The 15,362-nt window shown below is 44.4% G+C and overlaps 1 long non-coding RNA gene across 1 annotated transcript; it reads right to left on the reverse strand.

Annotated features, from left to right (window-relative positions):
• Positions 1–459: 459 nt before the first annotated feature.
• On the reverse strand, positions 460–3,436 carry LOC147576378 (uncharacterized). The gene is made up of 2 exons (XR_015240728.1): positions 821–3,436; positions 460–603 (listed from the first exon to the last, which is right to left on the reverse strand). It is a non-coding gene; the product is annotated as an uncharacterized LOC147576378 (long non-coding RNA).
• Positions 3,437–15,362: the final 11,926 nt, after the last annotated feature.

The following is a 15,362-nucleotide window of genomic DNA, read 5'->3' on the forward strand; positions in this document are numbered from 1 at the left end:
AGCACTCCACACTCACAGTCAAAAACAGGAAAAATTGTGTTGGCAAGGCAGTGGGCAAAACAGGAGTGTATAACCGGCCCTTTCCAAACATCTGCACCCAGGGCAGTGAGCGAAGAGGGGGACAACCAAGAGCAGCCTGGAGGTATAAAAGGGGATTTGCCCAAAGACGCCCGTGCCCGTGTAATTCAGGATTACAAAATGCTGGAACCAGCCCACGCAGAAGCCCACGAGGTGACAGTGGCAGGCTCACAGCCTGGAACCCCCCAGAGAGCCTCAGCCAGAACAGGTGGATTATTTCAACACGAGTCACTGTGTCTACAAGTGACAGTGTAGACACTGTGTCTACAACCTGAAGTGGAAGAAGCAAAATGGCTCCCGATCACAACTATATGTACAACGAAGGCACGACACGGGCAGGAAACAGACGAGAGATGGAAAAATGGTTTCAAGGTTCAACAGTTGAAAATTCCAACACACAGGTACTTCATTCAACCCGCAAAGGAGGAGACAGTGAGGTGGGGGTGGGGAGGGGGTGGGCTCCCGTCTGCCCGGTCAGCACCCGGCACTCCACGCGGCAGGGCCGGACTCCACGCACCAAATACACTGCAGCAAAACACACAGAACAAAACTGGTGAGCAGTCTTGGGGGCAGTGGAGAGAACCACGAGTGGTGGGGAAGATGGAATCACACTTCGCATTACATAGGGACGTCGCGGCTTTGGACTGGACCCCAAACCGTCAAGAGGGACGGACCCAACGTATGGAATGCGACAAAGAATACTTTCTCAAACGCCATGGAGCATTGATAAAAATAATCATACCTTAAGCAGTGAAGAAAGCGAGCCACAGATCCAAAAGGCAGAAATTGTACTGGGCACTTCCTCAGGTAAGCATTCATCAAAATAGAAATTGATTATAATAGTTAAAAAAAAACAGAACACAACCCTTCCAAAACCTCGGAAAATTTAAAGCGTACTCTTTAAATAACTATGTTCAAATGATACATCAGAGCTGAAACCAAAAAGCAAATAGGAAATGAGGACAATAAACTCTTTTCCCAAATACAGACGGGGAGCCTTCAGGTGTACCATGGGGCACCTCCTAAGTCCCCACCGTGGCCCGGCCAGCCCCACCTGCACTCCTAGCTCCAGCCAGTTTCCTTCACAGCTCAGAGGCTTTTCTCGCACCCTTTTCTCAGCCAGCAATGCTCTTCCTTACAGCCTCACCTACCTGTCAAGTGACAGCTCAAAGGTCCCCCCTGGGTTAAGGCTCTGTCTTCACCCTCAGGCTGCACTCCATCCCCGGTGGCTGTTGCCGCACTGTGTCAACTCACCATCTATCTAGTCACCATCGGAGACCGGTCCCCCGGGAGAACAGGGGCACCACGGGAAGGCAGGGCCATTCATCTCACCTGCCTGTGTCTGTGGAGACCAGCTGAGTATCTGGACACTGAGGAGGCTGTTGGTTGGAGTGACCGTCAGAAACCGAACTGTGGGCCGGAGCAACAGCAGTTGGCCGTTCCCCCCTGCAGAACGCCCCCCATGCTCCCGCTGGGCCCTGGCCACTAACTGGCCTCCACGCATCCTCTGGCGGCGGGGGTGGCGGGGGCGGGGAGGGGGCAGCAGTTGCCTCCCTTACGGAGGGTCCACGCGTCGGCGTTGGAGGGCTCTGTCCATGGTCATGGTGGGGCTAGAGCAGGAGCGCCTCCTGCCACAGCCTCCCTGACCGCGCTCTGCCTCCCCCGCCTTCCGCACTAAGCATGTAAGGCAAGACTGGAAAAAGAGGGACAAACAACATCCAAGGAGAGCACAAGAATTAATGAAGTAAAAGCAGAAATTAATAAATTACAACATGAAAGCAGAACTGGGTATTCTATCTAAAGCTGCTTCTTTGAAAAAAACAGTAAAATAGATTTCTCAAAAGTCTGTCAAAGATAAACTAGGAATAAAAAGTGAAAACTATTTTTTTTCCTTCCACCCCCAAAAACCATTGACAAGGATATTAAAATGCAAAAAAAAAAAAAAAAAAAAAAAGCTCTACACTAATACGTATTTAAAAAGGCGATTTTCTTAGAAAACTGAATTCAAGCAAATTGACTTACAATGAAATAGAAATACGGACTAGCCTATAACTCAGGAAGACACTGGAAGTTCACAAAGAACTTGGAATCTCCAAAAGGAAGTGGCAGCCCGGGCGGCGTTACCCAACACTCTGTGTCCAGTCAACTGTGCCAAGTGGGGAGGCTGACAGGGACCGGAAACAGCAGGGCCCCTCACTCCCAGCACCTGTGCCGTGTGACCTCTCATCTCAGCCTCACGCAAACCACGAGTTATGTTCTGACTTTATTTCTGTCCCCATTTTATTAAGGAAACCGGCTTCAAGGATTTTAGAAATGTGGTCAACGTCACGTGCTAAGTGGCAAAGCAGGGAACAGAAAGTCAGTTGTCCAGCTCAGAGGTCTGCTCTTTGCTGCTGCTCTTAAAAGCGTCTCTGCCTTTCCTGAGGTCCTGATACAAGAGCCTGCCTGACAACTCCCTGAAGCTGAAGTGGACCTTCTGATTCATTTCTGTGTTGGCGGAATAGAGCTCCAGGCTGGGACCGGTGTGTTTCAGAAATCACAGGAGGCCATGATATTCTGTGATGCAATTAATCATGAGAAAATGAAAGGAGAAAAACTCGATGCTTGGGGGGGCAGCGGCGGGGGGAGGGGGGGGAAATGCAGAAAAGACATCTGAATAAATCCATTATCTATTACTGGACACAAAAAACAAAACCAAACCTTCCAAGCACTCCAACGAGATGACCCCGGCACACATACCAGGTAGAACCCGCTGACGTTGCACAGGAAGGTGTGCTCACCCACTTCACGCTACAGGATCGGAACACTCTTCTCTGCCCCCAAACCTTAACCATTCACATGACACCTGGCCATTTTTTGCCATATAACCAGTCCCAGTTTTTTTTTTTCCCTTAAATCAAGTTACTTTCGACATATAAATTTATTTTATGTCAAAGAACACTATCAAGAAAGTGGAAACACGACCCCCAGAAGGGAAAAACGTGATAAGTCTCTAGTATCCAGAATACACAAAGAACTCTTAAAATTCAATAATGAAAAGATAAACACTCAATTAAAAAGGGGACAAAAGATCAGTATAGACAGTTCTCTAGAGAAGATCTACACATGGCCAACAAGCATATGGAAAGGTGCTAGACACAGTTAGTCATGAGAGAAGTGCAAATCAAAATCACAGGAGATACCACGTCACACCCATTAGGATGGCTATGATCAAAAAGCCAGAGGGGTGCCTGGCTGGCTTGGGTGGATGAGCATGCGACCCCGGGTTGGGAGTTCAAATCCTACACTGGGCATAGAGCTTATATAAAAACCACACACACACACACACACACACACACACGCACACACAGCCAAATAAGAACAATTAATGGTGAGAATGTAAAATGGTGCAGCTACACTGGGAGACAGTTCTGCGGATCCTCAAAAAGTTAAGCACAGAGTTATCTGACCCAGCACTTCCACTCTGAGGCACACACCAATGACAACTGAAAACAAATTCAATAAAAAGTGCATAGAGGTATTATTCATGATAGCCAAATGAGTGGAAACAACCCAAATGTCCAACAAATGACTGGATAAACAAAACGTGGTGTAGCCACACCAAGGGGTATTCGGCCTCACAAAGGAATCAAGTATTGTTACATGCTGCAACGTGAATGAAACTTGCAAACACTGTGCTAACTGAAGTAGGACAGACACAAAAGGACAAATGTATGATTTCCTTCGTAGGAGGAACCTAGAATAGGCAAATAGACAGAAAGTATAGTAAAGGTTATCAGGAACCAGGAGGAGGAACACCAACCTGCAGAAGCTGCTCGTGCTGTGTTCTTGCCAATCACTAGGTTGCCTCTGCCAAATCAATGTCACATGTACTTAACTCACATTCACATCTATTGCAAACAGACTTTGATCAGTTACAATAATGAAAATGCAGGAAAAAAAGCGGGGTGGGGGGAACCGGGAGGAGGGAGGGAGAGAGGGATGGGAAGTTACTGTTTTATGGGGATCAGGCTTCTGTTTGGGAAAATGAAAAAGTCCTGGAAATGGGATGACAGTGATGGTTGGCAAAACACGGTGAACATACTAAAACCCACTGAATTGTACACGTTGACAGCATGAATCTTATAGTATGTGGGGGGACATTTTAACTAAAAAGAGAAAAAATATATTCCTCTTAAAGGAAATGTTGTATTACCACCATAAATAGAAAACCAGCAATTTTCAAATACATGATAAAACAAATACGTGAATATTAAAATTTGAAGAGGTCTGTCAGCAGATCACTCCAGCTGAGGACCATCAGGATGACAACCAATGGGCAGCCTGATGTGTGCTCCTGGGGCTTGTGCACACCTGCCAGGGCCAGCCTGACCCCTCTCTATCCACTGACAGATCCCACTGACAGATCCCAGCGGATTGGGTGGGAACAAGACCACGATGCTCACAGCTCATTAGCGATTACAGCCAATGCCAGCAAGACAGGAGAGAAGCATGAAAAACGGAATGAATCACATGGATGACAGAACCATTAAAGATGACTCTTACTCTGAAACTCCAGTAGAACAGTGCTCACTCCGTGTCAGCAGAGCACTGAGCACAATGCCTCTTTATTTCATTAAACCCTCATCCCACTTCTTAGTAGATAATATGATTATCCCTTCTTACAAATGGAGAAACTGAGGCAGAGAGCTCGCAGCACAGAAAATAAATAAGGGGCAAGTCAAGCGTGAGAGCAGAGTCATCTGACTCAAAAGCCCTTTTAGCCTGGATGCTATATTGTCTTCCAATTGGCCTTAATAATCAGCCTATTTATGTCCGAAATAACGTATACCTATAAAACAAGTCTTATCATATACTACCACAACCAGGAATTTTAATGGAAAAATATATCTAACCACAACACAGAATATAACATATCTAGGAGCGAAATTCATAAATGTCCATAACTTGCCTAAGAGAGGGCTAAAATTTCTGAGGACACGAAAATCATCCAATCCTAAACGAACAGGGGGGGCCTGTTCCTACATGGAAAGTCTCAACGTCATAACATATCGATAAACATAATGCAATTCCAGTAAAAATCAGAGTACCTTAAAAAAGAATGCCAGGGGCTTGTATTACCACGTTTTACAATCAGATGTGATAAAGCTAATATAATGAAAACACTGGACTGGCGGAGGAAAGATAGATCGGCGGAACAAACTAGAAAGTTCAGAAACATACTCAATTACATTAAAGGTACTTAGTACATAACTAACAAGTTTCAGATCAGTAGAGAAGGCATCATCCAGGAAGCGGCGCTGGGGAAATCAGCCATCTTGAATTAATTGGATTCTTACCTCACACTGTACAAACACCAACACGACTCCTAGACAGATTAAAGAGTTATGTCAAATGTCAAAAATGAAAGCACAAGGAAGCCAGTGGGAAATACAGCAGAACATCAAAGTATGAAACCACGATCAAAATAACAGACTTGACAACAAAACTTAAAACCACTGGCAAGATGCAACAAGTAAATTTAAAAGGCAAATTACAACTTGAAAGCAACGCGGCAGCATCGCGCATCAACTTAAAAAAAAGAAAAAAAGGGCAAACTACAAACTTAAACAATGTTTTGTAATCATTCGAGGGTAAACGTCCTCCAGTGAAGAGTTCTCAGGAGATGAAAACATAACTGAGGCACAAGCAGTCACACACGTCGGCCAACAAAGTGTTCACTCAGCTTTACAGAATCACAAAGTGGAAACTGAACCACGGCGACACTGGAGTTTACCTTCTACTCAGCAAAGATAAAACCCCAAACGGCCAAGGCCGGGCTGCAGGGAACCACTGCGTCTGGAATGGGGCGGGGGCTGGGGGGGCACTTCACAACCTGAGTCATAAAACCCAGAAGCCCTAAAAGAAAACATTGATACATAAGTATATTTAAAACTCTGAACAGCAACATTCTAGCATGAAACACAAAAGCCAGATCAATGACAAACAGGCAAGTATTTGCCGCATCAGTGACAAAGGGTTAATTTCTTCAATATATAAAAAGCTCTTGAAAATCTGTAAGTACACAGCCCAATAGAAATAGAACTCAAAACTACAATGAAATGCTATTTTTACTTCTCACATTGACAAGTAACCAAGTTTAAGAACAGTGTTGGTGAAGTGTGGGAAAATGTCAAGCGGAAGAACGGAACTACAGCGAGCATGGGCTGGCAGTACCCATCATGTTCAGAAAGACACACAGACCATGACCCAGAAACCTTCCCCCAAAGGCACAGTTGCCATATACACAAACAACCACATAGGCAGATACTCAGTATAGCCTTATACACCGTAAAAATTGCTAGAAACAATCTAATTGCTCCTCACAAGGGAAAATGGGTAAATTTAAACAGTGACTACCACACAGATGTGTTTCGAAAAGCCCAAGGTAGGCCAAAAAAGATAAGCGGTGAGCTCCTAGATGTACCATTAACTGAACAGTCCAAAGTGCGAGACTGGATGTGGTGTGCCGGGGCCTCTGTAGTGAAATAGGTACACAGGATTATCCAGAAAGAAATTCAAGCAACTGGCCACAACTGCTGCCTCTGTGGGAAGGGAGGCTGGGGTTAGAGAAGGATGTCACTACATCCCCTTTACAGGGTTTGAGTTTTTTATATGTGCACATATCACTCTGAACATTTTTTATATCTTGAAACAAACTGGAAGAAAACCCGCAGAGCTTCTGCCCTTGGGGTCAGCAGGAGGCAGAGGCAGGGCCTCGCTCTGACACACAGACAGCTGGTCCCACAGCTGTTACATCGACAGAGGAGTCAAGGGGACAGCTACCACTTACCCCAGAAGCGAAGGGGGCAAGAATAAGGCTGCCGGGGATAGATCTGGGCCTTGTGGTTCCCAGCGTGAAGCTCTCCATGACCCTATTAGTCAGTAAGAGACAGAGCAGGGCTCACACCTGTGCTCCTGGCCCTCGGGGGGGGGGGGCCTCTGAGAGGAAGCGCGTACTTAAAGGGGAAACCACAGGCAGCAGAGGGAGCAGACTGTGCCCCACCCGGATGCACGCCTTTTCCACTTGGGATTAGAGATGCTGACAGACAGATGCCAGGTAAGAAGATTTCAACAAGACCAAACACATAAGATATAATTAAAAGCCACTTTCGGCAGATGTCACAACTGCTGTCCTAGAATAGTTTGTTTTTCAGCCTGCGTAGGAGAAAGAACGCCAGAAGGAGACTCAGAGTCTTGCTAGGTCTAAATAAGTCAGACACTATCTGATGCTCACTTCTGGTACCGACAAGCAGTTGTAGAGACCGATCAGTTTTAACTCAATTCCACAGCACATTACTCTACTTTGGCAGCAGAAACTCTCAACCCACCTGACAAGATGAAGAATCCCAGATGGCACAGCTGCTGTGCTGTGCTGTCCTGGAGGGGCTGTGAATGCCTGGAGCTTCCTTAACAAACACACTTAGGTGGATTTTTTTTTTTTTTTAAAGTTATATGAAAAGAAAGCAAGTAAAGATAAATCCAGTATTCGGGATGGCGATTACATTGGCCTAGAGATGGGGGCAGGGGGAGAAGATGACCACCCAGGTAGAAAAAGCTACTAACGTCCTAGGTTTTACACTGAACACAAGTCTCAGAAATGCTTACCACATTATTAAAAACACCAAGGAAGCAAATAAAAGAGAGCCATGTCATGTCACAAACCAAAGATTAACCCAGTTCTGTGTACTCAAGTCCCAACAAGGAGAGAATACTCTTGCCTTAAAAGGAGCAGCATAGCCTCCACATACTAGGTTTTCAAACATAGTAACAGCGATGGTCTTTAAAATGTGCTGTATTTGACTAGAAACAACAGAAACTAGCGGCTAAAAATTCCAGAAACAGATTCAGGCAGATAATTAATTGAAAGACACTAATACTGACCTGGAGCAGAGCAAAGTAGAATTCATTCAGTAAAAGTTTGACATTTCCACTTTATGAGTATAACTCATCAATTTAGATTCACCCCTAAATTGGATTCATAACTCCTTAAACGGTGAAGAGTACTCAGGAAACTGTAAGAGTACACAGACATTTAGCTACTAAAGAAAACGTAATCAGAAGCAAAATGAACAGACTTATTAATTATTATTAGACTTGGTAGATGGATGTTTTAAAAGTCCTTGTGTGATAGATACTTTTTGTACCAACAACAAAAGGGGGAAAAAAGGAGTACGTCTGACACTCCTAAGTGGCAAACACACTTACCTTCTGAACGGAACAAAGAATTTACGACCATTATAGAACTCAGTGAGGAATTTCATACAGTAAGCGGGCAAAGAGGTAAAGGGCAGATGGTAAACCAAATGGTAAAATGGACTAACCAGTAAGTTCAAAAACATGGATTAAGACTACCACAGCACTTTTAATAGTAGCAATAAATACTTCATGACACTGGACTTGGCAATGCCTTCTCGGACATGGCACCAAAAGCACAGGTAACGAAGGTAAAAAAATAGATACACTGGACTACATGAGGACTAAACACTCCTGGGCATCAAAGGACGCAATCAACAGACTGAAAAGGCAGCCCACACAATGGGAGAAAATATTTCTAAGTCATCTATCTGATAAAGGGTTATTATTCAAAATATATTTTAAGAACTACAAGTCAATAACAATAAAACATGACCCAGATTTTAAAATGGGCAAAGGGCTTGAAAAGATGTTTCCCCAAACAAGACATTCAAATGGCCAAGAATCTTATGAAAAGATGCTCAACATTACTAATTATTAGGCAAATGCAAATCAAAACCACAACGAAACATCACCTCACACCCAATAGGATGGCTGCTATATAAAACAACAGAAAATAGCAAGTATTGGGGACCATGTGGAAAACTGGGATTCTTGCAGACTGGTGGGAATGCAAACTGGTGCAACCACTGTGGAAAACAGTATGGAGGTTCTTCAAAAAATTAAAAGTAGAATTACCATATGATCCAGCGATCCCACTTGTGGGTGTATCTCCAAAAGAAATAAAAGCAGGGTTTCAAAAGGTATTTGCACACCCATGTCCCCAGCAGCATCATTCACAACAACCAAAAGGTGGATGCGACCCAGGTATTAATTGAGAAGTGGTAAACAAAATGTGTTGCATACATCTGATGGAACGTTCCGGCTCTTTTATTTTCTTAAAGTAAACTCCACACCCAACATGGGGCTCAAGCTCATAGACCTCAGATCAAAAGCTGCACACTCCAATGACTGAGCCAACCAGGTGCCCATTTCAGCTCTTCTAAAAAGGAAGAGAATTTTGACACATGTAACACAGACGAACCTTGAGGATATTACGCCAAGTAAAATAAGCCGGTCACCAAAGGCAAGTACCGTATGATTCTGTTTAACATGAGGTACCTAGAAAGGCCAAACTCCCAGAAACAGAGAAGGGTGGTTGCCAGGGGAGGGAGGGAGAAGGGAATGGGGAGTTTAGCAGGTACAGAGTTTCAGTTTTGCCAGATGAAAACGCCCTGGAGATTGGTTGCACGACAATGTATCACGCTACTGAAATGTACACTTAAAAATGATTAAGATGATAAATTTTATGTTGTGTGCATTTTACCACAACTAAGAAAAAAGTTGTAATAAGAAAAATTGAAAATATCTGATGTCACCAACTACGCAGGGAAATGGATATACTCACAAGAGGAAGTGTAAGCTTTCCGGAGAGTATCTGAGTCTGTGAAACTGTGCATACTCACCGAGCAGGCAACGCCACGCATACACCACATTCACAGAGATGCTCACAGCAGGCACAATCTAAAATAGTCAAGATGCTGCTTACTACTTAGGAGACGGAGTAAACATCCTATAGTATAAGCACCACGGGATACAATAATGCAGTTTTTCATTTGATCTTTTTTTGAGGTCATGGGCCTCTTCGGCAAGCTTATGCTCTTCACACACACACACAATATATATATGTGTATATATATAAAATACACACCGTTTCTGAGCACTCACAGACCCCTAGAAGCCCATCCATAGCATTCTTACGGAAGAATTAACAACCCTGAGAAAAAGCCACGTCCAATGTGTTTGTGAACTCCACGGATACAGGGAAATGCAAATGAAAACAGAAACGCAAAACCAGAGCAGACCAGAATATGCACACTGATTGTCATCCAAGGCTCAGGGCAAGGCGGGCAGGGAGGGGGAACCAGGAGGTAGCGGTCGGACAGGAGGCTGGGTAATGAGAGGAAGGTGGCCCTGCAAACGCTCGATGAAGAGTAGTCGTGTGCCCAGGACACACGTTCACCTGGCACCATTTCACAGAGGAGGGAAACAGGCTCGGCGGGTGGGGTTCAGTGACTTTCTCTAGTGCATAAAGCTTCCAAGCGGCCGGGTCGGGAAAACCCAGATCCATCCTTCGGCACCTGCTTTGGACACCTGCCCCCGGGGCTGGCGTTGCCATAGGTCCAAAACACTTAGCATGCGGTAACGCAACCTCCGTCATGGAGGCCCCCACTAGAAGACAATACCTGCCTGTCCCCAAGGTCTTCTCCAGTGAACTGTCCTATTGTGACAGCTGCGACTCTCCCACTCAATCATGTAGCCACGGGGGGTGGGGGGTGGGGGGAGACACCAGGAGGGGAGCAAGCTCTGGGGGTGGCTCTGAGAGGACATCAGCCCCTACCCCCCACTGGCTGCACAATAAACTCCAGTTGTGGTATATGTTTAAGCGTAAAAAATTAAGCCATAAGTGTCACAAGAAGATCCAGATTAATATTTATATACTTTTAGGGTGGGAGAGATCTAAGCAGAACACCAAGTGCAGAAACTACAGCAAAAGGACCTCAGAAAAATGGTGCCACTCTTTCGTATGTCTGAAACACAACACACAAAATGAAAAGGTAATCTAAAAACCGGGAAAAGTATTTACGTTGAACATAGATTGTTAATATCCTTAATATGTGTTTCTACAAAACAACCAATAGGAAAATGAGCAATTAGTAAGCCCAAGTAACCCCCCCCCCCCACACACCACTGCAAATGGCCAATCCACAGATATTCTGTCTCAGTAGCGGTAAAGATCTAAGGTTTTTAATATAGTAATACCTTGGAATACTGTAGAAAAGGGAAGACAAAGCCAGGTTTACCTCAATTATGAGAACATTAATTTAGAAAGTCCCTCCGGGAGGGCTATTTAGCACTATAAATGAACCTAAAGTCTTAAGTTTGACGTAGGCATTTCATATATTCATATACCCCAAAGAAAGAATATCAGATGTGATCAAGTGTGAGCTACAGGGAAGGTCATCATAGCTGTACTTCCTAAGAGAAAAAAAAAAAAACCTGCAAAATAAGATCATCTAACTTAGATTGTTTAAATTGATATAGCCATATGATGGATTACATCACCACAAAAGATGCTTTAAATGACAGGAAAAGATGTTCACTATATATTAAGTGAAAGGAGTTGCAAAGCAATTTACAGCATAATCCCATTTTTGTAACAAAAAAATCTTATCTTATGCATAGGAAGAAAAAAACACTCCAGAAGCAAACATACCAATAACAGAAAATTACTGAGGATTTTGGTTTTTCTGTCTTATTTGTAAGCCTCATGATAAACCTTTTTTATACGTGAGAACTCAGTTAAGAGGTATTTAAAAGCGAGGGAAGGCGGCACAGAGCTGAGGGGCCTGCAGCAGAGAGCAGGCAGTGTCCTTACCCAGCAGGCCAGAAGGTGGCGGAGAGGACACCCACAAGAGCAAGGTCAAGGCCACACCCCCAGGGACATACACCTTTGCATCTTTTTATTTTTTGTTATTTTGCTACCTTCCTCTGCCCACTTCCAGACTGCAGGGGTGCAAGTCTGTGTTAAATACGAACACTTAAAACATACAAGTATCTGTAAGCCTGTTTGCATTTCATTTAATATCAGCACCACACAATAGAAAGCAGACCAGAGGTTAACATTTCCTCCAGACACTCAGCCACACAGAGCGGTATAAGAGGTCCTACAAGTCCCTTAATGTCCAAGGTCAGGAAGACAAACCAAGGGCAGCCGACAGAGTGGAAGAGGTGGTGGTTAGCGTCTGATCCCTTTTGTAAGGAGAGCCACTTAGGCAGTTCTGACTATGCCCAACCTGGGCACAGAGAGGCCTCAACCCATACTTACTCTTAGGCTATCTTCCTTTTTAAATGAACTTCCAAACGCAACTTTTGCTATCCTTATGCCCCCATTACTTTGATCTTGCACCAGATCACCATTTTCTACTTAATGAATTTCATTGTGTCATCCACTGCCTGTGCGAGTTCCGAGAGAAGGCCGAGTTCAGATCTATGCACTAGAAGGCAAAATGATTAGCAAAATCATCAACACGGTCATTCACACCTGCAGCCCATTCACTTGATGGGAGAATAATTGTGGGTGAAAAACAGGTAGAAAGCTCCTTTTTCACAGACCATCTCAGGAGCCCCTGGATTGGGCGGAGGCGAGGAGGCCTGAGCTTCAGCTGCCTGCTGTCTGCCAATACCAACCATTGGGTGCCAATCACACCCTTATGGAAATCCTTTATCAGCCAACATAGTTGCTAGGAAACACTGCCATTTAGAAAAACATTTATAGCAGTTACCTTCAAGGTTGGAAGCAAGAGTTTTGTAGTCAGCATATAAAAAACAAGAAGAAACTAGTTCTGAAAAGAGGGCAGGGCAGCTGGAGGAGGGCTGGGGTAAAAAGCAAAGAGAAGAGAAGGGGTAAGATAGGAAAGGAGACCTAGATTGTTCTACAGGGATGAAGGACCAGAGTGGTGAGCAGGGAAAGGATCCTGAAACTTGCACACAGCCGTGCCCACTCTCAGCAGAGCCTTTAGCCTGTCCCACACCCCCCACCCCTGCCCGGCCACTTCCTCCTCCCCAGCACCCATCTCCAGTTTCTCAGTAGCAGACACATGAGGGTTTACCAGGACCCTAGACGCAGGCCATCTAGACACAAGGAGGGAGGACAATAGCCAATCCCATGCCTGCTCTTGGAGGAATTCTTTAGGCCACGCTCTCCCACCCCTTTGTTTTGGTCACAGACCTAGCCTGTCCCATCTCCTCTCCCCTTCCAAGGTAAACTTCCCTTTCGGCTCCCTTGCAAACTAAAGCCTTAACGGAGGTTGGCAAGGGTTTCTATCCTGAGCCCAAAGTTTTGCCTCCTGCGAGGCAAAACCTTTGGGCCCAAGAGTAAATACACAACAGCAGTGTGAGGCCTTTGCTCTCAGGATGAGCCTCCTGCCACTTCCCCACCCAGGACAGAGTCAATTTAGACACATGAGACAAACTATGGATTCCAAGAGCTTCTGTTCACACTCTGTTTAACCTTGGCCTGCTCCGCAGAGCAGGTGCACAATCGAGCCCAAACTCATGTCACTTACCAATAAAGCCAAACCAAAGTCTTTGGTACTAAAGATGAGAATTGTGTTTAGATTCGAGTCCAAAATACATTCCAGCTCCCCCAAACCACAAGTACAGAAAACACAGAACGCGTGTCTGTTGTATTCTTCAGACGGTCTCCCTTCAGCAAAGGGAATGATAGGTCCCCTTTCCAAGGGTACCATTTGGAAATCTAACCAGTTAAAGTTCCAGGATATTAAAGTACTCGCTCAGGACCTTGACACTGACCTTCACCGGCTGGGTGGTTCAGCATCAGTTTGCACGACTATTAGACACTCCCTACGGTGAGCTGAGCCCCCATTCCTGTCCACCAGGCTGCAGACCATCGAGGACACGTTTTATTTGAAGTTACTACACACTCCACTAAGTGACCTCAATTATTTAAAGCTACTGAACAGCAAATCTAGGCCTCAATCTATAAGAAGATGATACATCCAACTTCATTATCAAGACAACTTGTTTACAGAAAAGATAAAGGTCGAAAAACATAAGATAGCAATACAAATTAAAGAGTTTTAGAACTCAAACCTTTATTTGTGCTGTAAAGAAAACGATTAGTAATCATGTACATGATGCAACAGAAGACTAGTTCTCAGCACAGAGCAACACAGAAGTACTTTAACCACCCAGTGTAACAGCTTCCATTTCACAACAGCATACACAAACACATTTCCCCATATGCGCATAACTAATAAATTCTGAGGACAGGAATTACATCATACCCAAGTCATGATGAAAAGCTGAACGATACCAACATATTTTTAAACATTAAAAAAGAACCCATAAGACAAAAATCCCAGAAGCAAAAGGTATTGGGGATTTTAAATTTTTAGTGAAATCTAAGGTTAGAGGCACAGGAGAAAGAGCTACTGGTATTACTTTACCAACTCCCTGGATGCATCTCAGAAACACGTAATCATAAACGGTTTTCTTGTCTTTCCCTGAATTTTTAAAAACAGACCACATCGAGTAAAGGCTCCCCGCTCCCCCCGCCACCGTTTTGCCTGTTCCCCAAACTGATTTTGGCTGAGAGTTGCTCCAGTACTGGATCAATCTGAAAAGCACAAATGTTCAAACTAAAGATAGAATCGATTCACTCAACCTTTGCAAGGCTACATGGATTGTTTGCTACTATACATCACAGTAATTTTAGTGACCATAAAAAGGTTATTCTGTTACAAAAACTAATAGCAAAAATTTTTACTGCTATTAATACGGACCACAAAGGCAAGAGATGTGTTTGAGACATAAAATTCCTATCATTGCACGTTCACTTTGCTCAGAATTTTCAACCACAACATCTCAGTAAATAGAAATGTCCCAAACCCCAAAGAGTACATCTAATCTCAAGTGCACACCACAATTTTAAACTTCAATACTTTAAAAGCTCACAATTTGCACATTTAAAGTCCTTTCTAAGACTTACAGCTCCCCAACACCCGCACACCTTCATATAAACCACTGAAAAAGTTCATGGAGCAGCAAAGGCTAGTGAGCACTCTGCCGACCGGGACTCCTGCTACCCAGCTTTCATGGGACTTGTACTCATGTTCAGTTGTCGTCCCTCTTTCCCACCTTGCAGCAAGGCAAAACAATTTTAGCTTCTTTCTAAAGTTTTGAAGCAATCTTTTGTGCTTTCTAAGCACAATGTAACTAGCACTAACAATTTAGTAGCGTTAACTAGTATCTTCTTCCCCCGTGAGTCGATTACCTTCCCCAGAATTTTACCCTTTTTGCCGGAATTCCCTTCCAACCCCCATTCCCTACCACCCCTACCCTCTGCAACATATACGGTACCAACCCACCCCTCCCAGGACCAATGCCAACGTGTACCACTCCAACTGTCACCCCTGCCAGAACCG

The sequence above is a fragment of the Puma concolor genome, chromosome D1 (assembly GCF_028749965.1).
Source record: "Puma concolor isolate L17-30 chromosome D1, mPumCon1.1.hap2, whole genome shotgun sequence".
Classification (NCBI taxonomy): domain Eukaryota; kingdom Metazoa; phylum Chordata; class Mammalia; order Carnivora; family Felidae; genus Puma; species Puma concolor.